This window comes from Passer domesticus, chromosome Z, assembly GCF_036417665.1.
Source record: "Passer domesticus isolate bPasDom1 chromosome Z, bPasDom1.hap1, whole genome shotgun sequence".
Classification (NCBI taxonomy): Eukaryota; Metazoa; Chordata; class Aves; order Passeriformes; family Passeridae; genus Passer; species Passer domesticus.
The window spans coordinates 17,240,480-17,263,753 of NC_087512.1; positions in this window are offsets into that span (position 1 = coordinate 17,240,480).

The window sequence follows — 23,274 nt, forward strand, 5'->3', positions numbered from 1 at the left end:
GGTACCTTTCATTCTACAGTTAAGTTACCAACTATTTAACAATTTTGCAGTCTATCAATTGTGTAGTCATTCCTTCTTCCTGCTGATTTTATTTAATATCCCAGAGCTCTCTAGTCTACCATGTGACTATGGGGCCATAAGAAATCTATCTGCCAACAGGTATAAAACTAACACAGAGGAATGTTTTAAAAATCTAAAGATATAATGATTCAAGAGTCAAAGTAAACTACAGTATAGAGAACCATATTGACCACCAGCTGCAGTGGGAACTGCACCTATTTATGATAGGGCTGGATACTACTGCATGTTTTTTAGAGAAGTGTGAAAACTAAGGAGATTCTGTTCTCCTTTAATGTATGGAAAATTTTAGTGAAATGTTACATGTGTAAGGAGCTTACCTTAGGAAAAAATCAGTAATTATCTCTAATAACTTTGATCCTTTCTTTCATATGAGAATATGTTCACATGAAATATTAATTCATTAACTTTACGCTTGATTAGAAAGGGATATGTATGCAGAATAGCAGCATCCTTTCATTCACAGGTAAGATGGTGGCACCTCAGTATTAATATCTGATGACATTTTCAAGTTCTAGCCATCAGTCTAGACCATTGTGAGGATGTAGGATACAAGATTCACCTTTATCAGGCATTGGCATTAGACTATAAACTACGGATGATGGCACCACTCCCAGCAGAAATTACACTTTTCTGATGCCAGCGTTGTATGGAAATAAGATACAAAGTATCTTGTAAAGTAAGAGAATGTCTGTGAAACAGACAGTAGAAACTTGTTAACTCAAGTTCCACTGCTTGGTTTTGTTTTTTTTTTTTTGGTCCAAACTGAAAAGCTAATAATTTCCACACATGACTGTATCATAACAAAACATCTAGACATTGCAACACATGTGAATGTCTCTTAAATCATTGCCAGAACTAGGAATCTCACTCACCTACTTTTATGGTAGTTTTCTGATTTTATATATTAAAAAAATATTTCTGTTTAATCTATTATTCTTCTGTAAGAGACATTATTTATGTATTTATATGAGCATTTTTTGAAAAGAAATTGTAGTTACTTAATATACAAATTATCGGTGAAGAAATGAAGAAAATAAGGATTTTGATTCCCATTGTTTAAAGACTAACTCAATATTTGTTTCAAAAAGGTTATTTTTCTTGCTTTTTTCAGATCTTTTGATTTTGTAAGAGCAAGTTTCATGATAGCTTCATGCAGAAAGCCTGTACTATTACAAGTACGGTGGGTAACAAATTTCAGATTTTGGGAGAGGCATTTGTATTTGGAACTTCTACATAAAAGGACGTTTAGAAGACACTATAGGTCTTCATACATTAAGTTTGTGTGTTTGTGCCTGGATGTCCACATACAAACATCTAAACAAATGAAGAAATTACTTGTACGTTTGTCTGTGAGCATTCACAACCACACACATGAGCCCCTGTATCCATCTATCTATCTTCATACTTCCTGCTCTTTCTAACTGGTTGAAAGGACTAGTCACACCCTGTGACTAGTCTAATTCTAATAAAATAGTGGCTTGCTGAAAGCCAGTGTAAAATTAGAAACCATGCCACAGCCTGGAAAAAAAATACCTGAAGCAGAGTATCCATATCAGCTTCTCCCAGAGTTTGGCTCCAGTTTCTTCTATTTAATTTTGCTACAATGCTTAATATTGGCCTGTAAGGAAACAACAATTATATTTAGTACAGTCCTTATTCAGAGAAATTTAATCTCCTCATTATCTCTGGATGCTATAATAGGAATGCTGGGATGAACTGTGGTCTTCTGTTCACCTTCTTTCAGTACATCAGCATTTTAACCTTTCCTTTTCCAAAGTCATTTTCTCAAATGTATGAGATGATTAATGAGAGCAGCTCTTTTGCTGTGTTCAACAGTCATGTCCTTCTTGCTCATCTCTCCTTGCATAATTATAATTTGTTCATGCCAATATTTAGGCCTGTGTCAGCACTTTCATTACAAACCCCAATTTTCAGGAGTTTGTAATAATGCTGGTGCACTTGGCATTTGGCCAAAACTGAAGAGAACTGGAAATCACACTGGTCAGGGCACTTGAGACCAAAACATGAACAGTGATTTGTTTTGGGCTAGGCTCCATATTTGGCAAGAAAGAGTGGCTGACAGCAAGTGAGAGTGAAGTAAAAGAGATCCAAGTGTCTGATAATAGAGCTGAGCTTTATATAATGTCAGAGAACAGTTCAAGAGCAGGTCCAGCTAAGAAAATCTTTCACAAGAAAGCCAAATAATGTTCCCTTTTTTGGAAATAGGCCAGTGTGGAGAAAATAAAGAGAAGAAGGACCCACAGCATGACTGGGTTTGTAGCTCTCCATGCCAACTCAATAATTCATTAAAAAATCCTTAACACCGCAATGAATACTAGGTGCAGTTCTGGAAAAGAGAACAAATAGTTGGGGTATTTAAAGAAAAAATTAGTCCATTTTCAAAAGTGACTGGTGATTCTGTTAGCAGTGCCTGATTTTTTTATTTTTTTTAGGAGTATTGAGAACTTTTTAAAATCCTTTGCACAGCTAGTTTGTTGCTCAAACAACACTTTAGGTCTGTAATTACTGAAATCCAAATAATGTTAATACACAAAGATAGCTACTGAATATGCAGAAGAAGACTGGAAATCCAAATAAAGAATATATGTAAATAAAACACTTATAAATTGTTCTGTGGAAACATTATCTATATATCTTTTTTTACCTTCAGACAAGGAAGTTACCATAGAACAATAGAATAATAGAATAATATGAAGCTTTGGTTTGGAAGTGTTCAACCTCCCTGCCATGGGCAGTGAACATTCCACTAGATCAGCTCACTCAGAGCCCCATCCAGCCTGGTCTTGAACACTTCTGGGCATGGGACATCCACAACTTCTCTGGGTAACCTGTGCCAGTTCCTCACACCCTCAGGAAAATAATCTTTCCTAACATCTAAACCTACCGTCCTCCAGCATAGGCTCACACCCGTTTGTCCTGTCACTACATGCCCTCATGGACTGTCCTTCTCCAGCCTTCTTGAAAGTCCCCTGTGGTTACTGGAAGACTGACCTAAGTCTTTCCAAAGCCTTCTCTTCTCCAGGCTGAACAATCCCAACGCTCCAACAAGTTATGACAGAGAGGTAGAGAAAAGAAAAAGGATGAGATCATTGTTAAAATAGAATAATATGCAAGATTAATAAACTCTTTTTGGGTGATAAAGGTAAATCACATGACAGCAAACATGAAAACAATAATTCTAGCCCCAAATGCTTACTGAAATATTTGTAACTTTTTTTCATGGCTATAGTTTTGGTTTTGTTTGGTGTGCTTAATGCACATTTTTTGACTTCTTGACAAGGCTGAGGACTAGCTACTAGCTAGTAAATTTTGTAGCTAAATTTATATCCAGTGACAGAAGACAAGTCAAAGACAGAACAGATTACTGATTTGTATACTCATTATCTTTTTTTCCCCATTTCTTTCCTGTACTGATGCCTTTATTGTGAAATCTGAGCGAGAAATACCAACTTCACACACATGCAGAGCAAATCAAGACATGTGAACAAGTTAGTACTGAATAAATATGGCCAGAGGATACAATGTTTCAGCTGTTGGTAATTGCCTATGTTTGCTAATCTTATCATTATTTTTATCTTTTTGCCTGATACTTATTAGCTGATAAAGCAGACACACAAGCAGTGATCAGCTGTACCTTCTTAGCCTGTACCTGTTTCTCAGCAAGTCTGCTCTGTCATTCATCCTCGCGTAGTTAATAGACCACACACCATGATATTCCTTTAGATTTGAACAGCTTCAGTTCAGTCCATATCTAATGAATGTTTGCTTCCATCAAACAAAACAACTTCCATTGTTTTCATGCCTAATTTAAAATATGAATTAGTGGATAGTCTTGTTTTGTTCAGTCTTTAATATAGTAAAACCCACCAAATGTAAGTCTATCAAAACAAAATAATTTTTAAAATTATTTTTTTAAAAGGAAGATAATCAGTAGATACTTAGAGGTCCCTCTCAGAATGGTTTATCTATTAAGTAATTTGATAATTATGAACAAAATTTTTCATCAGAGGATTTCTGACAAGGCAGAGCCAGGGTGTATAGGGAGAATGGAATGGATGAGAAGAAAATCCTTCCACCTAGAGTGATACCTGGATAAAGAAGTAAATGGACACATAACAGCACTCCTGTTGTGGACACAGAAGCACTGCTGTAGCTTTGCATTCTTCAGCAAACTTGGAACTGCAGTCCATAAATCACTCTTCACGCATAATTTTTAAAGACATTGTTTAACATTGTCTGAATAGCAATGGATTGATTCTTTGAACAGGGCATACCAAAACATAAAATGGTTTATTCTGGTTTCAGTTTTTCTCTCTTCAGTAGCCTATAGCTGCAAAGACCATAGCACCCACTGTTAGCATAGAGGGGGTGATCATTCAAATTCCTGTGTCCCCTCCTTTGGCTGCAAGCCTGCTGCTCATTTATTTCTAGGATGTCCCACATTCCCGTTACTCTCTATGCCCCTTTAGTCCTACCGTGGCCATAGAAGTTATTTTAGAGAGTTCTATACTTTTGCAGATTCAGAAGGGATTTGATAATGCAACACTTCTGTTACAAAATAAAAGTAAATCTTGGGCTTGTTGCATTTCAGGGAAACATATATCTTGCTGAATATATTTTTAATGGGGTTATGTTAAAAACTAGGAGAATAGTGAATCATAAAATTATTTGTTTAATTAGAAATTTGTCACCAAAGGAATCACTGATATGTAATTTTTATATTTTATCATTTCTTTACATAGCTTTTGTATCATAAATGTTTTCAAACAACTGCACCATACACCTTCTGAAGTTATTTGTGTATCCTCTTTGCAATATCTCATAGAAATACAGGTACCTGTGGCATCATTTCCAATTGCTTTTGGATCAAAGAAGAAGGCAGTATTATGAAATAAAACTTTGGCCTTCACTTCTCCCATCTTAAACTGGCAATAGAAATTCTTCTTGTTGAACATCTCACACTGTCTTTGGAAAATTTTACTTGTGCTCTCTGGCCTGGGAGAGGATACAAAGTTTCTATTCTGAAAACGTTCCCTTAATCTCCACTGAGGCTGGGGAAGGAAATTTTTGAAGGTAATTGTCCTGCATGAAATCCATTCTAACTTTTAGTTTTGTAAAGGGAATGCAAAGGATAGGTGCGGAAAATGAAAGAACTTGTTGCCATACAAGTTAAATTAAAAACAAGAGAAAGTAGAAAACCAGTAATCAGAAACCCAACCAGCTTTTTTCCCCTTCTACATGTGGATGGCATTGGAGAATAACAGATTTTACTACAAATCAGGTGAATTTGTCAAGCCACTATATATTTTATTCCATTATTGTATAGCTGGTGCAGTCTAAAAGGTTCTTTATTAAACCACTAAATTGAACAAATAGAACTGGAAGCATCAATTTATTATTCTAGTGTACTAGTGAATTACGACTATGCCAAGAAGTTCTAATTATTTATTTCTTTTGATTTTTTCTCAGCTTCTTTATTTAAAAGATATATACATTTGTTTGAGTAACAGTCTCCTTGAAATACCAAAAAACAAAAACCAAAACCATCTCAAAAACCAAAACCATCTCAAAAACCAAAACCAACCAACAACCAACTGAAAAACCCCGCAAAACAAAACAAAAACCACAAAAAACCCAAAAAACAAACAAAAAACCCCCAGAAAAACCCAAACAAAACTGTCCCAAAAACAGCAACAAAAAACACACTGAAAAAACCCAAAACAAAAAGAAAAAAAAAAACCAAAACAACAGCAACAAAAACAACAACAACAAAAAAATACAAAGCAAAACCCAATAAAACCCCCAAACTCAAAAAAATCCCTACATGGCTGGGATCTCAACTTCAAAATGAAATAAAGTAAAATTAGAAGTTTGAGAACAAACACTAATTATAGACTAAAATAGATTACTATTACATGTTGAAAATACAAAGGTGCATTCTTATGAATGTTATCCTTGTAGCTGCAAATTTTTATTCATCTTGGTGGACACAAAATGCCAGTTTAAAACAAGAAAAAAAGCCAAAACTTTCCAGAATATCTTTTATTATGCTTGATATGCCATCTTATTGTCTTATCAGCCTCTTTGAAACTACAAAATTGCATCTAATGGTTGTTGTCCCTCAGAATGTTGTCTGGTGTGCCCACAAATGCACAAGGAAAGCTGAGCTCTGTGTGTTGGGATGGATCTCTGGACGTGTCATGATGTGGTGCTCCTAGAGGTGGTGTATCTCCATCTATTTTATCACCTGTGTTTTGAACCATATTTCGTGTGACCTAACACCCAAAGCCTTTCAAGGTGCTGTTCTAAGAAGCTGGTAGTACCAGAATTTGCTATGCACTGGGCAAGCTGTTACTCTCACTGATGAATGCAATGGGACTGTAAATTCTGTCAGATTTGAAGTGCTACTTTCCTCTTTGCACTGAAGACCATCAGAATGTGAGCAGGTGTGATATTGGCCGTCCCCTGACAATGCCATTTTTTCAGTAGCACACTAGGGACTGGATGGATAGTTCTCTTAGTTTGGGATATATTACTTCCCTTATTTTTTTAAGATCAGTGACAATCATGTTGTACATAAGAAAATTAATATGCTTAAAAGAAGTCCTTGTCTGGCTCCCACCTTTCTTTCTTATTTTGGTCTTTAGGGACATCTTACGCTGCTGGCTATGGCGACTCTGGATACTTAAGAGCACAGTTATAATTTGATAACTGTGGTTATAATTTGGTGGAGGACAAGGTGTCACACACACATACATGCACGCACATCTTTTTGTTAAAATATAGCATCGCATTCTGAGTCAAATGACCTTGGTTTCAGAACACTGATGCCAAAATAGTGCCCCTTGTATATGATCAATAAGCATGTATTGCTAAATGTTCAAATTGACAGACATGATGGAAATGTGGTTTGTCTCCAGACGTGCTTTGATATTTTTTGTTATTTCTGGAGTAAGAATAAGTACATATACAAAACCACATTACAAACTGCTCTTTTCATTTCTTTGGTTTTCAATGCAATAATATTTGTACAGAAGTTTTATTCTGTTTACCAGTAATATTCAATAATAATTTGGATATAATATTAGATAACAATTTCTAAAGTGTATTTGCAGCCAAAAAGAAAGTTTTTTATAAGAAGAAGCACTGTTTTATACTAGAAATACATAAGTAGCTTTACTCAACAATTATCAATTGTGGGTTTTATGTGAGGCCCTCCCTTCAAGAAATGACATCTTGTGATACTCAGTTATAGGTAACTCTTTTATTTGCCATTTTTTCTCCTGTGAGATTGGTAATACTGCAGATTCTATGGTTATCTGATGCCACTGGTTACACTAACAAGAGAGCGTAACTGAATGCACTTCTCTTTTGTGCCAGGAAGGAACTGTTCTTTTATGTTCAGTAGCACAACATTAGGCAGTGCTTGCTGGTTCATTTCTTAACCAGTCAAAAAAGCTGAGCCATTATAAATGAAGTTATTAAAGCTTCTGGTGTTCTTGTCCAGGAAAATTCAACTTTAATAGCTACAGGATAGCACCCTGAATCAGTTGCCTGCTTTCAGGGATTCACATTGGATGGGATCTTCAATGCCAAAGAGGGCTTCCTCTTGACAGAAAGAATATTGCTGCTCAAAAAATAAATGATCGCTATAGACCATTAGTGAAAATAACCTGATTTTATTTTACTAGCTGCTGTAAATATTTACTTTGACAACCTACTTTATCGAACTATGAGGATACAGTTTTGTGTATGATAAGACTGGAGGTCAATGCTTGTTTAATAAACCCTAAATAAAGAATTATGTGATACACTGTACACATTTCACATCCAGTGATGTATTAATGCATCATTGCACTCTGTATAATCAGCTCAAATGACTTCCTTTAAGGCGTTAGAGATTGTTTCCCTTGCATTTTTTTTTTTTTTAACATTTTAAATGCACTATTGGTTAAATGCCAACAATCCAGCTAACATTTAAGGTGAATACTGTATTAGATCTATTGGATTTCATAATTTTCAATGTCTTAGGGATAAATGAGAGATAAACAAGCTCACGTTATGTGTTGCAACATAGTTTTAAAACAAATACCTGTTGATACTACAGTCAAATCTAATGCCAGAAGTCACAAAGGCTCATATTTGGAATACTGGCATAGCTTCAGTGTTATTCCAAGCAAAGTTTACAAATTCTCCCTTCCATTTTACTGCTTGGTTTTTTGTTCTGAAAGTCATTGCATGCGGACACATAAAGATGCAAACAGAAAGAAATATTTATAAGCCACAGAACAGAATAGCTTTGACTATTTGAATGTTTGATGTTGGATAGGAAATAGGTCCTCTGATTTGCATGGCTTGACACAGGAGTAAAGGGCTAGATACAATTTTCTTCTGTGCTGAGTTGTGCTGCCTCTTTATTTAATGTCATTAGAGTTGCAGCTACTGCAAAAGCAGATGAAAGATAATAAAATGGTCCAGCAGTCTGCTCTGGGATATTAACTGGCTGAGTCCAGACATATGGTTCCATCTCTGTATGACACACAAAGCAGTCCCTGAATTTTTAAAATCCTGCTAGAACTATTCTATTCCTCACTGTCCCCAGTTCCCTGAGTAACCCTGGACTTGCAGCTCCTACTTTAAGAAACTATGTTCATTTTCCACTTACTTTTGAAATGTTTCCTATTTTTTCTTATTTAAACTATATTAAACTCTTGATCACAAGCATGACTTTAATTTAAAGGACAAAATATTGGTTTTGCTTTCCTGTGAATTCATAGGTCAAAAGAATGCATAAGAAAAAATATGAGCACGTTCATATGGCAGGAAAAAGTAAATTTTATTCTTTGAATACAATTTCAAGGTTCAATAAAGGGGAACCTGTATTCTCTGTGTATATAAAAAATACAATTAACTTTTGAAATTGCATGAAATGGTTTTCTTTCAATCAACCTAGGCTTACAGAAAGATTGTTGGAGTGCAAAGTAACTTGAAAAACCTTGAAATACCCAGGACTGTAACTTCACAGGGTGTCCCTTTCCTGTGACAACCTTCATTCTTGGAAGGAAATTTCTTTTTGTTCGTGTCAAAGATGGGAGGCATTTGCAGCCAGTTTAGATGCATCTTTATATCTACTATATTGCTACTTAAGTAGCAATAAGTAGCATCCTGTAGGAAATTATAAAATTTTCCAAGAAATTCAGAATGTTCAGGACCAGTATCTAAACTTTGTTTTCTGATTTTGTTCACTTCTCCTGGTATTAGCCCAGGTGTCAGGAAGCATGCCATCATTAAAACTGTGATCAGAAAAATGGTGTGATTTTGTATTCCTTTAGGAATGTCTTGCTGCTTTAGCCCCATGTTATTAATCACAGTAATTATGGAATATGAACCCATGAATTCTACGAAATTGGTAAAATGATATCATTTCATATTATTAAAAATTGGTTATGGTATTAAATAAGAATGCTTATGGTAGCCACTAAGAAAAACTTACATATTAGAAGCAGTATTCTTCTTTTAAAGCAAGTTCTCTCTTCCACGTGTGGAAACAGGAGTAAAACACCCAAAGCAGCACCGGAGTTTCTATAAGGAGCAGTAAAGTCTGCTTCTCTCCTTCACCTTTCAAAAAGCTAAGACAGTGAAAATTAAAAACAACAACAAAAACAACAACAAAAACCAAAAAAACAAACTGAAAACAAATGCAACTTTTCTGTAAGAAGTCTGAATAACTTATAGCTAACTCAGGAGTTCTTCATGAGAGAACATTTGATGTAGTCAGTGACCTAATTGTGTCCTTCCAGCAGCTGAAGAGAGCCTAAAAGAAAGGTGAAAAGGGACTTTTTACAAGAGCATGTAGTGACAGGAGAGGAAGGAATGACTTCAAACGAGAGAGATTAGATTAAATTAGATATTTAGAGATAATTCTTTACTGTGGAGTGTGAGGCACTGGCACATGTTGCCCAGAGAAGTTGTCAATACCCCATCCTTGGAAGAGGCCAGGTTGGCTGGAGCTCTGGGTAACCTGATTGTCCCTGCTGACAGCAGGAGAGCAGAATGAGATGATCTCTAAGGTCCTTCCCAATCTAGGCCATTCCATGATTCCATGCTGAATACTTTGTGAACTTGCTTAAAGGAAGTGTTCTCTGGCCTCGAGGTCTCTAGAATCTATGTAAACCTGTGAGTGAGTGAGTGAGTGAGTGAGTGAGTGAGTGAGTGAGTGAGTGAGTGAGTGAGTGAGTGACTGCGTGAGGAGGAGGGTGGAGGTGTGTGGGTGTGGGTATATGAGTGTGTATGTGTGAAAATCTATGTATACCTTTAACTTTGTGGGTGTGTTTTTGTGTGTATCTGTGTCTGCGTCTGTGGATCATTTACTGTTTACTATAGTGCTGATGCATCCTGAAGAGATGCAGAGCCTGAGATGTTTTATCTCTTGTCAGAGCTCACTTCAATTAAATTAATGGATCCATTCAGTTCCCTCTTTCCTCTTTCAGCTGCATCATTGCCGAATACATTAAAAAGATCTTAAGTCTCAAGATGGTACATCATGGCATTAGCCACAGCACTCATTTCCCTCTGTCTTCTTTTTCTGTAAATCAAATAATTAATGAGATCTCTACCTCAATAGAGCACTTCATCAATATTTTGTAGCAATAGAAAAAAAAAGAGACACGCTTTTTGCTCTTGTAGGAGCTTTTATCTACAATTGTGTAGGATTTGGTGGGCAAATGTTGTAATTCTAAAATGACAAAATAATGCCAATTTTTCACTGTTTGCTTTTAATTTCTGAGAAAAATTATTCAAAAAGCTTAGCTACTGACTGCTTCTGTTGTAAAGATGGGTGTTTTTTGAATTTTAGACTCGTAATAAAATTTAATTGAAAGGCTTTTATTGTAGAATATGTAATTGCAAAGGATTATATGACTAAGTATCACAATTTAATGTTCAGTATTTCAATTCAATTAATAAAAAATAATTATACTGCACATAATGTCAGCTATTCTCTTTTCTTTACAAAGAAATTACTTACCTTGGCACCATTAACCCCTTCATGCTATTTAATCAAGTTTCATACTTAGAATACAACAAAAAATAGATAATAATATAGACAGTAGTGTAGAAATTTATCCCAAGGCTAAATAGCAGGTTTGCAGCAGACAGAGACATTAGCTTTTCATCCCATGGTACTAGTTGGATTCCTTTTATTTTTTTCTTAAAGAAAATTTCTGTTCAGAAACTTAAATAGTCTTTATGATTCAGTTGTTGAAGTGACACTGATTATTGAGCTGAATACTGGGCCTCTTACTGGGAATCATGCACTGATTTGTAATTACTTTTTACCTTAGGTTTTGAAAAATGAATATAGTAATTTTGATTTAATGATTTGGCTGCAAACTGCATGTGAATGAATAGAGAACATTTGACTACAATGAGAAGGAAAGAGTCAAACAGAGTCTTACTGAGTTGTTAAAATATAATGGCAATTTTTACTGAAATGAAAATTTCATTACATTAAAATTAGAACAATAACTTTTCATGAAAAATATAAACATGCAGTATTGGCCTTCACATGAATTCCATTAAATATCACTACATTGCTGGGGGGTAAAATAGTCCATTCCTGCAGGATAGGCAAAACTGCAAACTGCAAAAGCACAAAAATGCTAACAGTGTTCCTTCTGCATGCTGATCTGCAGGAAGACAGGTCTTACAAACAAGAGTTTTGGAATTACACAGCGATTGATTTCTAGACAACATCAGAAGTACAACTGTTCCAGATAGTCATTTTTCATTGCAAGGTATCTTTGGCTGTGCACTAAAACAGGCATCCTTCCCAGAGAATACCTTCTGGCCCCAGCACAGGTGTGCAGGGTGGCTCAACTCTAGCCTGCTTGATTCCACAAGCAGCTGACCTGGATCTGCTATGGCTTCTATGTTTTACCTCTGTGACTATGGCATATATGTGCAACCATAACCAGGTGCAATTTTTCATCTTGAATTAGCTGAATTGGTATAAAAAGACACAGCTAGCCTCTTGCAAGGGTATTTTTGTAACAGTCAACTGAGATTGTGCTGCAGCACAGAAAGCATGTTGAAGGCTTGGGGCTTTTGAGGACAGGGATTTTGTGGATAGCTTGTAAAAAGAACTAAGTGGATGGGGCTGAACCTGGTGCTGTTCTGTCTATACTGCTCAATTCCAGAATCAAATTATAGCCAAGATTAAAATATACACATATACATACTACAGCTGTTATGGGTCCCAAATCTTTAAAATTTCTGCTGTTAATATCCCATCTTACTATTTTTTGAGAAAACTCAGCCTAGGGAGAGAACACCATTGAATTAATGTTATAGTTCTCTGTTCACAGCAAGAACTGATTGCTTGGACTTTATGTGGGGTGTAGTTCCTAGCTGGTGCTGCTCAAGGATTAGCCCTGTGAGCACAGCATTGCACTTAGCAGTGAAGAAAGAATGGATTTCTGGCATGAATCTGTGGCACAGATTGCCTTGTCTTTGTAGGGAAAATATTCTGAAAGCAACATAAATTCAATCCAGGACACACATTCCATAGGTATTCTGGTTCCAGTGAAAACTGGAAAATTGTGGGTTTGTCATTTCAGTGTTGAAACCAAAAAGAGTTTTGATTTTGTCCTTGAGGTCTGTGGAAATATTGACTCTGCTATAGTATTTATCTGGCCGTCTTGTGACATTATTCAGCTAAATTAACATTCTTTTTAGTTTGAAATAGTTGGTCCCTTTGCCCTGGAGCAGTGTGTGACAACATTGACAGCTTGGATTGCTCTGTTTTTATTCCTACCTTGGGCAAATGGGTGATTCCCTGTGTACTTGTTTTCCTTGGCAGCTATTTCAGAAGTGCCACTTATCTCCAGGAGACCCTTGCAAGTGCCTCTGGAAACTTTCCTGTTGCTGTTGCACATTTTGGAATTTCTTAAAATTGCTAACATAAATAAATACACCAGGGGGAAGAAAATATTGAAATAATTTGGATTTGGATTCAGAAACACATTGGAATCTTTCTATGAACCAAGTAGTTGAGGCTATTAATTTTCACATTTTCATCCTTTCACTTATTTTCCACGTAAATAGCATTTTATCTCTACAAGCAATTTGTTAGCTAAAACATTCATATTGGTAAATGATTTAATAAAAATCTTAGTACTACTCCATACAAATAATGCCATATCTATAAGATTTAGTGTATATGTAAAAAAATAAAGCAAATATAATGTGCAATTGATATCTTAATGTTCCCCTCCTGCCTCTAATGACTGATTAACAATTTGAACCCAACTCAAATCCTATAAAAACATTTGTGGTTGTTGTGGTGCATTGCCTTATTGTTGTTGGATTACTTCTGTCATTTGAAAATACTATTACTGATTCCTAAGTTGAGAGATTCTTCAAGAATTCATTGCTTTCTAAATTATGTCTTCTGTTGTGATCTCTAGTATTCCATTCCTAACAAAACACAACCACTGAAACTTAATTCATGTTCCAGGTTCCTTGAGATCACTAGATTGACATCAAGTAGTTTGTCAATGACCTGAAGGCATGATATATTTATGGTGCACTGAGGTCTTGGTCTTGCTTTGTATAAATTTGATAGTGGTCTATGGAAGGCACTAGGAAGATGATAAAATGAAATTTAATTAATTTTATTTCTTTGTTTTTCTGGCTCATTGAAATGCAGATACTACTTTCTGAAAGACTGAGAGAAATTTAGCCTCCGATAAAAGTTCTGTTTCAGGAATCACAGAAGTATGACTGACAAACCAGTTTATAATATTATCATGTAAGTTTCTACAGTTTTTGTGGGATTCAATACGGTATTAGAAGGGAGTTGTAATAACCAATTCTAAACCAGATAGTGCCCAAAGTATAACCACCAAATGGTGCTGTGGATTGTAATCCTGTATACTTAAACTAAGTAATTTGCTCATGCAAATATTTTTTCTTCAATTTTGTTGTTACATATAATAAAGGTGTAGGAATCATAGGCAGTGTCGAATGTGTATCTGTATGTCTGTATGTGCATATGTATAAAATCACTGGATTTTTGTGCATATGTATTTACTAGTACTATTTCCTTACTGTATTAAGCTGAAAAAATTTTGAGAACATGGATTACATTTTTCTTTTGACATGTATTTTATAAATAAAACCTGACTATGCATAGTCACCCTCATACACACAAACTATACCTAAGATCAAAAAACCACACATCCAGACATAAAATCATCTGTGATTTACTATACAGACAGTGTCTGACAGTGTCTATATAGACAGTGTCAAGCTTTTCACTTGGTGCTAATGCTTAAACAAATAAACAGTGTGACAACCACTTAAATCAGCTGAGGATCTGGCCAGGTGTTTGCAGATAGCAGCTTAATGTCACTAGATGAAACACTAACCAGGACTGTGCTGTCATTCTGGAGCTGATACCACTTAGAAATCATTTGCCTAAATAAAATCATAGTCATAGAATAGTTTGGGCTGCAAGGGACCTTAACAATCATCTAGTTACCACCCTCCTGCCATGGACAGGGTCAATTTTCACCAGATCAGAACACTCAAAGCCCCATCCCACCTGGCCTTGAACGCAGCCAGGGATGGTGCAGCCACAGCTTCTCTGGGCGATCTGCTCCACTGCATCACCCCACTCATAGTAAAGAATTTCTTCCTAATATCCAACCTAAATCTGCCCTCACAGAATCATCAAGGTTGGAAGATCACTGAGTCCAACCTAGTCCAATCATAATCAATGGTGATAAATATCACCAAGTGCCACAGGAAGGTGACTTTGCTTTAAGAGACAATGATTCTACCACCTGGGCAACTTATTCCAATGCCTAACCCCACTTAGAGTGAGGTTTGTTTTTTTTTTTAATTTCTTTACCCTGGTTCACCTTAAGTCCATTTCCTCTTGTCCTTTAATTTCAAACATGATAGAAGAGACCAATCCCCACCTCACTACAACCTCCTTTCAGGAAGTTGTAGAAAGCAATGAAACTCCCCCTGAGCCTCCTTTTATCCAGGGTTTTCTCCCTGAACTTTTCCTCCCAGGACTTGTGCTCCAGACACTGCCCCAGCTCCACTGCCCTTCTCTGCACTCTCTCCAGCTCCTCAGTGTCTTTCTTGCACTGAGGGCCCAGCACTGGACACAGCACTGGAGCTGTGGCCTCAGCAGTGCTCAGTACAGGGGACAATCCCTGCCCTGGCCCTGCTGGCCACACCATGGCTGATCCAGGCCAGGATGCCATTGGCCTTCTTGGCCACCTGGGCACAGCCTGGCTCATGTTCAGCTGCTGTCAGCAGCACTCCCAGGACTTTTTCTACTGAGCAGCTCTCAAGCAACCCTGTCTCAGTTCTTGTGACTCAGGGGCAGGATCCACCATGTGGCCTTGTTGAACCTCACGCTTGCTTCTGTCCTCAACACATAGATCCAATCTGTCAAAATTCCTCTTACAGATTAAGTCTATTAAGTGCTAGTCCACTGATACTGGAGAATACTCAAAATATCTGTAAGAGGTTTTTAGATATACTTCAGGTTTATTGCACCACTATCAGAATAGTATAAACTTCATGTAACTGTGTGTCTACTCAAGAAAATTCTCTGTCTCAGTAGCAAATTGAACCATAGGCAGCTGCTTTCTTGTCCCCTATTGCTCTTAAGCTCTTAAAAGAAATTGGACAATCATTCCTTCAAGTTTGAATTTTATTTGTGGACCTAAATATTAAATCTGTCACAGAATCTGGATGTTCTTATCAAGCATAGATTTGCATCCTAATTTTGCTATCGCTCTATAACCTCCAGTACTTCCAAATCCAAATAGCTGTGTCTTTCCTTACACTCTCTTGAGCTCCCTTTTCATTCTCTATTCTTAGTCCAAAAGCTTCTTCTTTGGTTCCTGGACAAGAAAATAAAATATGCTGTTGTCTCACATGGTTACAATGCACTTGGTGCATTGTAGTGTAGGTAGGATCTCTGTGTCCAGAAAGTGCAAAGTCTGGGCAGCTGCAAGTAAAAGTGACTATAAAGACAAGAAATCTTGATCAATGCTCACAGTTACAGCTTTGTGCACAGTGAAAGGTCTAATGACTTGATGTGCTACAGAGTCATTGTAGTGATAGACCCAGTGTGAGCACATCTCTTTTTAGGACAGATAGATCTTTTTTCATTCCTTTTTTCATTCCCATTACAAAGAATTTGCACTCCGAGTTCTTATGGTTCACCTCAACAGAAATGCTAGATAATAAGAAACTAGACAGCTTGATCTGTGCTTTAACCAAGAGAGGTCATTTGGGTTGTAATGGGATCCCCTGCCATAGCTGTGCTTGCGGTGTAGAAGTGATTGGGGTAGGAAAAAGTAGTGAATGTGGAGTGGGATGGATACAGCTGCACATACCTGGCACACAGTTTTCTATGGTTTTATGTCACTGATGATAAAAAAGCTTGCCTTTTTAGAGGATCCACATAGTTGTTTCACAGAAAAATGACATATCCTCTGGAACTAACTATGAATCTTCTCCCCCCTACTAGGCTCTGTGTTTGGTCTACAACCACTACTCCTGCTTTACTGCAGACTGAGACAGTATCAAGTTATCAACCCTTTCAACAGCTCCAAGGCAGAGGTATTGAATTAGAATGAGGTAGTTACAGGTGGTAGCAGCTGCTAAAATATAGGGCTGGGGGGGGAGGTTAACTTTGCACTGACTCTGTCTTTTTGTTTTTCTGTTTTATTCAAGTATCCTGATGATAAAGTTCATTGTATTGTGGAAAGGTATTTTTCTAAGTTCTTTTTTCCCAGTAAGTAGTGGGTACCCTTCCAGTATCAGGAATGTTTATCCTCATTGGCAGTATCTTTAAAAAATCCAAATGCATAGCATTATGAAGGAAAAAGGGGTGGGGGGGAAGGAATTTTAAAAATAATATATACCTTTCAATAAAAAGGGGCTAAAAACACCCTAAGCATGATGCAAAGAAAAGATTTTTGTACCTGAAGTACAAGCGAAAGGAAGGCATTGAGATTCTGACAATACTGCTGGGGCAAGTGCTTTTGAAATATACTGTAGGGAAATCAGGAATACGCAAATACACCTTACCGATCAGTCAGGCTGCTTTACAACTGGTAGCAGTTACATAATGGATAAACAGCAGTTACCTAGAAATCTCAAGTACAAAAGATAATAGTGGAAGCACTGTTCCTGCCTCTTCTCTTCTGAACTGTGAGTGTACACAATCCAATCTAAGCAGCATAGTACTGGCTTTGAAATGTAACAATCAGGTAAGAATTTGAATAGATATTTGCTGAGTGAAAACATGCAAAGCAACTCAGTTTTCTCATGCAACATATATGAATAAAAAGTTGTTAAGTCTGGAAGATTAGTACCAGAGACTTGGGTTTGAATTATCAGTTTGGCATCTTAGACAATATGGCACCAGCTTGTTTCTGATATCCATCCATTACTGATGTGCTGTGCATAATGACCATCTATGTTAAACCCAATAAGATTATTGGCCAAGGAGACTGTTGGTGGATCAAGATACCTCTCTGTCAAAAATAGTGAATAATGTAGGCCTAATATTTTAAAGAGAAGACAGATTCTCTTATATGTTGTCTTTTATCAGATAACATATAAGCAAAAGTGCTTTTTCTCATTCGATTGTTGCATGCTAGCAAGCACCTCTAAGCAAACAGTTCTTTCTTTCTATCTTTGGAATTATAGCTGTGATGTTAATAGCTGGCAAGACTGTTCAGAACATATGTGGGATAATTTCTTGCAGTACTTTAGCAATTGACCTACCATGTTGTTTTACCTAAATACCTGCAGGTTTTTTTAAGTCACGCCTATCATTATCCTGCAAAGGAAGACAGCACACCTGTAATTATGTAATAATGATATATAATTTAACTGTGGCAGATAGGAAGAAGAGCAAGTATTTATCTTCTTAGGTAAGTACCCAATATTACATGAAACAATTAGGAATTGAAATAATAAATGCTGCTTTTAATAAAGTATCCCAGCACTATTATGGGTAATTTTGGTTTTGTACATAATGCTAGGTCAAATGAATTAAAACAAAAAATTAAAAGGCAGGGAAAACCTGAATGAAAATTAACAACTTATGCTATTTCATTTGATGAAAGAAAAGGGTATACACTTTGTCTAAAATGTTTTTGGATGTGGAAAAACATAGGGAATGGGTACTCCTTAAGAGAGAAAACAGAAAAGATTTAAATTCAATAGTAATTCATCACAGAAACTTTATATTTTCTAAACAGAGCATGTATTCAGATTGCCTGGTGTGAAATCACATCTTGCACTGGACTGCTTTCACATGTTAAGTAACTAAGCTTGGTTTAGTGGTGACAGGTGTAGACCTTATGGCTTTCACTGGCAATTCAATCTGAAATGATGGGAAAGTGTTCCTTCATTAGTCACTCAGCAATTAATATGCTGAATATAATGCCTTCTACTTCCTCATCACCTATTATTTACTAAAGTAATTAATTGACTATAAAGCAAGATGGCCAGATAACTTTAGTTTGGCATCTTGATGTATCTAACTTACATAAGTGGCATTAGAAATATTCATTAAGTATTGACAAAAATTCTGTAGAGGAAGTTTCACTAGCAGCAGGGGCTCTGAAAAGAGAATGAATGCAAAACTTAGATTCCACTTTTTCTATTGTAATTATACCTAAAAAACACCGCTTGATATCTTTGCTTACATAAATATTTCTGTGTTTTATACCTACTGCAGCGACATCAGCTCTAACTGCTGAGAAGCCTCTTGTCCTGTCTGTTTCTAGACTGCTTATAAACTAACCTAATATTCCTGGTGTAAGCTCAATAGAAAGCCCCTTTAAGGTACCAAAAGGTTGCAATGAGGTTTCTCTGGAGCCTTCTCACCTCAAGTCTAAACAACCCCAACTCTCAGCCTGCCTTTGTAGGGCAGTTGCTCTATTACTCTGATTATGTTTATGGCCTCCTCTGGACATTGTCTAAGAGGTTCATGACTTTTCTGTGTTGAGGACCCCAGAGCTGGATGCAGCACCCCAGCTGGGATCACACAAGGACAGTGTTAAAGACCTTCTTTGATCTGTTAGCTACCTAGATTTTGATGCAGCTCAGGATGCAGCTATACGTCACAGCTGTGAGTGGACTCTGTTCATGTCCAGCCTCTCATCCAACAGCATGCCCACATCCTGCTCTACAGGTCTTCTCTCAGTAAGTTCTTCTCCAAGTCCTGGGACTGCCCTGACCTAGGTGCAGCAGCTCCTTGCACTTAGGACAAATTTCATGAGGGTTTTTGTGGGCATACTTCCCAGATGCCCTGGATGGCATCTCATCCTTCTGTTGTATCAACTGCACCACTCACCTACATGTCATCTGCAAATCTGCTGAGGGTGCACTTGATCCCACTGCCTGTGTCATTGACAAAGATACCAAAAGTCACCAGTCCCAAGTCAGAGCCCTGAGAGAGCCACTCATCACAAGCCCCCACAGGGACATACAGCCTTTGACCACAACCTCTGGCTGTGTCCATCCAGACAATTCCTTCTCCACCAAACCGTCCATCCTTCAAATCCAGGTGTCTCCAATTTGCCAATAATAGTGTCATGTTTTCAACTGCCTGTTTTAAACCTTCTGTAGCAGTTTAGGGAATGACATCAGGTGGCCTTCCCTTGTCTATTGTCACAGTCACTCCATCTATAGAAGGCCTCCAGACTGGTCGAGCACAATTTGCCCTTGGTGAAACCTGCTGGTTACCTCAGATAACCTCCTAGTCTAGGCTAGTGGCCTAGGCACTGCATGTGCCTGGCCATTGTTTCCATAAGAGTCTGCTCCATGATCTCCCAGACACAGAGATGATTGTGACACATCTTCCTTTCTCCCCCTTTTTTAAAAAACAGGATCCTTTTCCCAGTCACTGGGACCCTCACCTGAGCACCATGAATTTTCAAATACCGTGGAGAGTCTCTTGGCAACAACATCCCCTGGTTCCCTCATGGCCATGTCACCTATTCCCATAGACTATGGCTTGTTATTTAGGTGGTGATCCAATACTGTCCTAATCCAAGTGCAGTATAAGCAATGAATGCATGGGTTTCCTAAATACACAACATCTCAGCTCTTCCTTCAGATGCTCTTGCTAGTCTTGGGAAGTGTTAAAAATCACCCAGGATCAGATGTTCTGCTGTCTCAGTGTTTCATATAAGCATTCAAACTTCTGTGATTGCTGCCAGACAGACCAAGTCTAATTAAAGAACATAGAGTAGCAAAACTGAATTAATGTATTTTAGACCTGCTCCAACCCTTTCCAATTCTCTAATCACAGATGTGAGATACTATTCAAATCAAGGTTCACATGAGTAATTTTTAATTAAGCTAATCAAGAATTTATTTTTCTACAAACATAATTGTACCAAATTTTTATTTCTGGTAACTCCATTTTGGGATTGGCAAGCCCTCTGTGTTCAAACAATTCTCTTCAATTTAATTTCCTACCTCTTTGAGGTCTTGCATTTGAATTTATGACTATGAGTATGTGTTATCATTTTAATGATTGAGCAATTCATAAACATTTAAGTATGTATCCAGTAGATTTTTTGTTATGCATGATTTTTTTTCCAGATGTTACAGAGGATATAAATCATTCTCAACTGAAGACTTCAACCAAATTTCCATTTCTGTCTCCAGTGTTTGGTTTTAAATACATTAATATTACACAACACATACTAAGGCAGACCCTAAACATAAATAACATTCTAATATTTATTTTGGATTAAAATCTACTATCTACTGAACTCAGAGAATATTCAGTAACCCTTTCCACCAGACTTCAACAAAAAAAATCAAGAGATGGAAAGTCCATCACTTCTGTGATTTTTCAAATGGCTGAAGTCTTTTTTACACTCATGGCTTTTTTCCCAGTTTACATGTCTGGTTTCAGCTTCCCACTGCTGTTTTTTATTGTGCTTCTACCAGCTAGATTAAGATATCAGTGATATCTGGTTTCCAACCTGAAATCAAATTACTATTCAATCCTCTTTCTGTGAAGTTAAACAGACGAAGCTCTTAATAGTTCTCTTATATGATATCATCTACAGTATCTTCTACAGTGTACTACTACAATATCTTCTCTGGCTTGCTACGTTTGTCTTTCATGTAGATATCCAAGAATTAATTATTGCTATAGCCATATTCAGGTCTTATCTATCATAAACCCTGCAAAATCAAAGTTTATCTCATGAAGATGTCACTGGTGCTCACTCTTCATTGGCAGATTATTTTATCCTTGGGTGTATTAAAACACATACTGGATGAGTTGTCCCAGTTTACTTGATGACTAATTATGGCTGACTGTCTCCTCATCAATATTAAAAGTCTATAATTTTTGTGTCGTCTTCAAATTTTAAGAACAGGGATTTCACATGTACTTGCAGATTGTTTGTTAAAATGTTGAGCAGCACTGTGTCTTTGTGGAATCCCAGTGCAAATTCCTCATTTGACAATGATTCACCTTGGACAAACACTTTTTGAAAACCATCTAATAATGAAATTTTAATATGTGTTTTATTGATACTGCATAATGCTAGTGTCTCAAGCAGAATGTCGTGTGATACTATTGCAAAACCTGTTAAAAGCCTAGGCCTTTTATGTCTCTGTGGTTATCTTTATCGACCAAACTGGAATCTTATCAAAAAAGAGTATCATATTTGTTTGACAGGCCCTATTTAAACAGGGGAAAAAAATTAAAAAAAAAAAAGAAAAATCACTCTAATGTCAACAAGCATTAAGTGTATGACAGTTCTTCAATCCTTCTTTAATTGAAAACCTCTTCAACTTTTCATGCCACTTAATCTAGCGTACCCTGTCAGCTCTGAGATATCACAGTGGAGAAGCTCACTGAAATTTATCAACTCTTCATCAAGTAACGAACATAGCAAAATTAAGGCCTTTGGTCCTGTGAATAAGCCACCAGTATTTTCTGATATATAGGTTTTAGAAAGTTTGGTACCTTTTTTTTCTTTTTTAAAACCCTAGAATTTAAAAACCTTCTTCCCCATTTCAATTTTTAAGCTGGAATACCAAAATGAAAATAAAGTACCAAGTATTTTGCTTTGAAAATTTGAAAATCATTCTGAAATAGTTTAAAGTGAATATGCTCATCACTATGAATGATTCCAGGTTGATCAATTAAGCATCTCTTTAGAAATGTGGAAACTTAGATGGATTCCAAATGATGTGGCTGTTAGCTATTCTTGGTAAATGAAAGAACTGTAGAAAACTGCTACAATTCATTCTATCATTTAAAGTAACAAGGCATTTTATATTACCCTGTGAAGTTATTTCAGATTTCACTTCCTATTGGGTAGGAGAAAATCTTATCACATGTTTGAGAAAGGCTAAATTTCTTCTGTGAATTTACTGTCAGTGCCTTGAAAAATACATTGCATTAGAAGGACTTTTAAAGCCTACTGTGAATTTAATAATAATGCAGAATAATATAAAAATATGACTGTAAAAATCTCTAAAATCTGACAATAAAAAGAAAGAGTAGGAGAAAATAGAAGCAAATTAAGACTTTGTTGTTTGAAAAGAACTTCTGTCTTAAGAGGCCTAATTTCCCTACATGTCTAAATAATTAAACACATGGTGCTTTTCAGGGATTAATGATGCATTTCCCTTCAGTTCACAAGGCAATTGTAAGTGCTAAAGAGTATAATAGAGAAAAAAATTGAGGTTCATAAAAAACCATAAAATAATTCTGTGTAACCCTGCCTAGTGTTTATGTCATCAGTTAAATTAAATGTGACAGGACCAGTAAGTCTGGAAAGTTTCAGTATTTGTGAAATTATCTTGAAGTATTTGGTCTCTTTAGAGTTTTTTTTTACCCCATTGCTGAAAGAAGCTGACTCCCTGTTAATCTAGTTTTTTTGTTTTGTTTTGTTTTGTTTTGTTTGTTTTGTTGTTTTGTTTTTTTTTTAACAGCAGTTTTGAGTAAAGGCAACATATATATATATATATATATATATATATATATATATATATATATATATGTTACACCTTCCTATGGAGAGAGTAATTCCCCTATGAAGTGGGCCACTTGTCCTCTCACTTTGGGAGAGGACAAAAATAATTCCA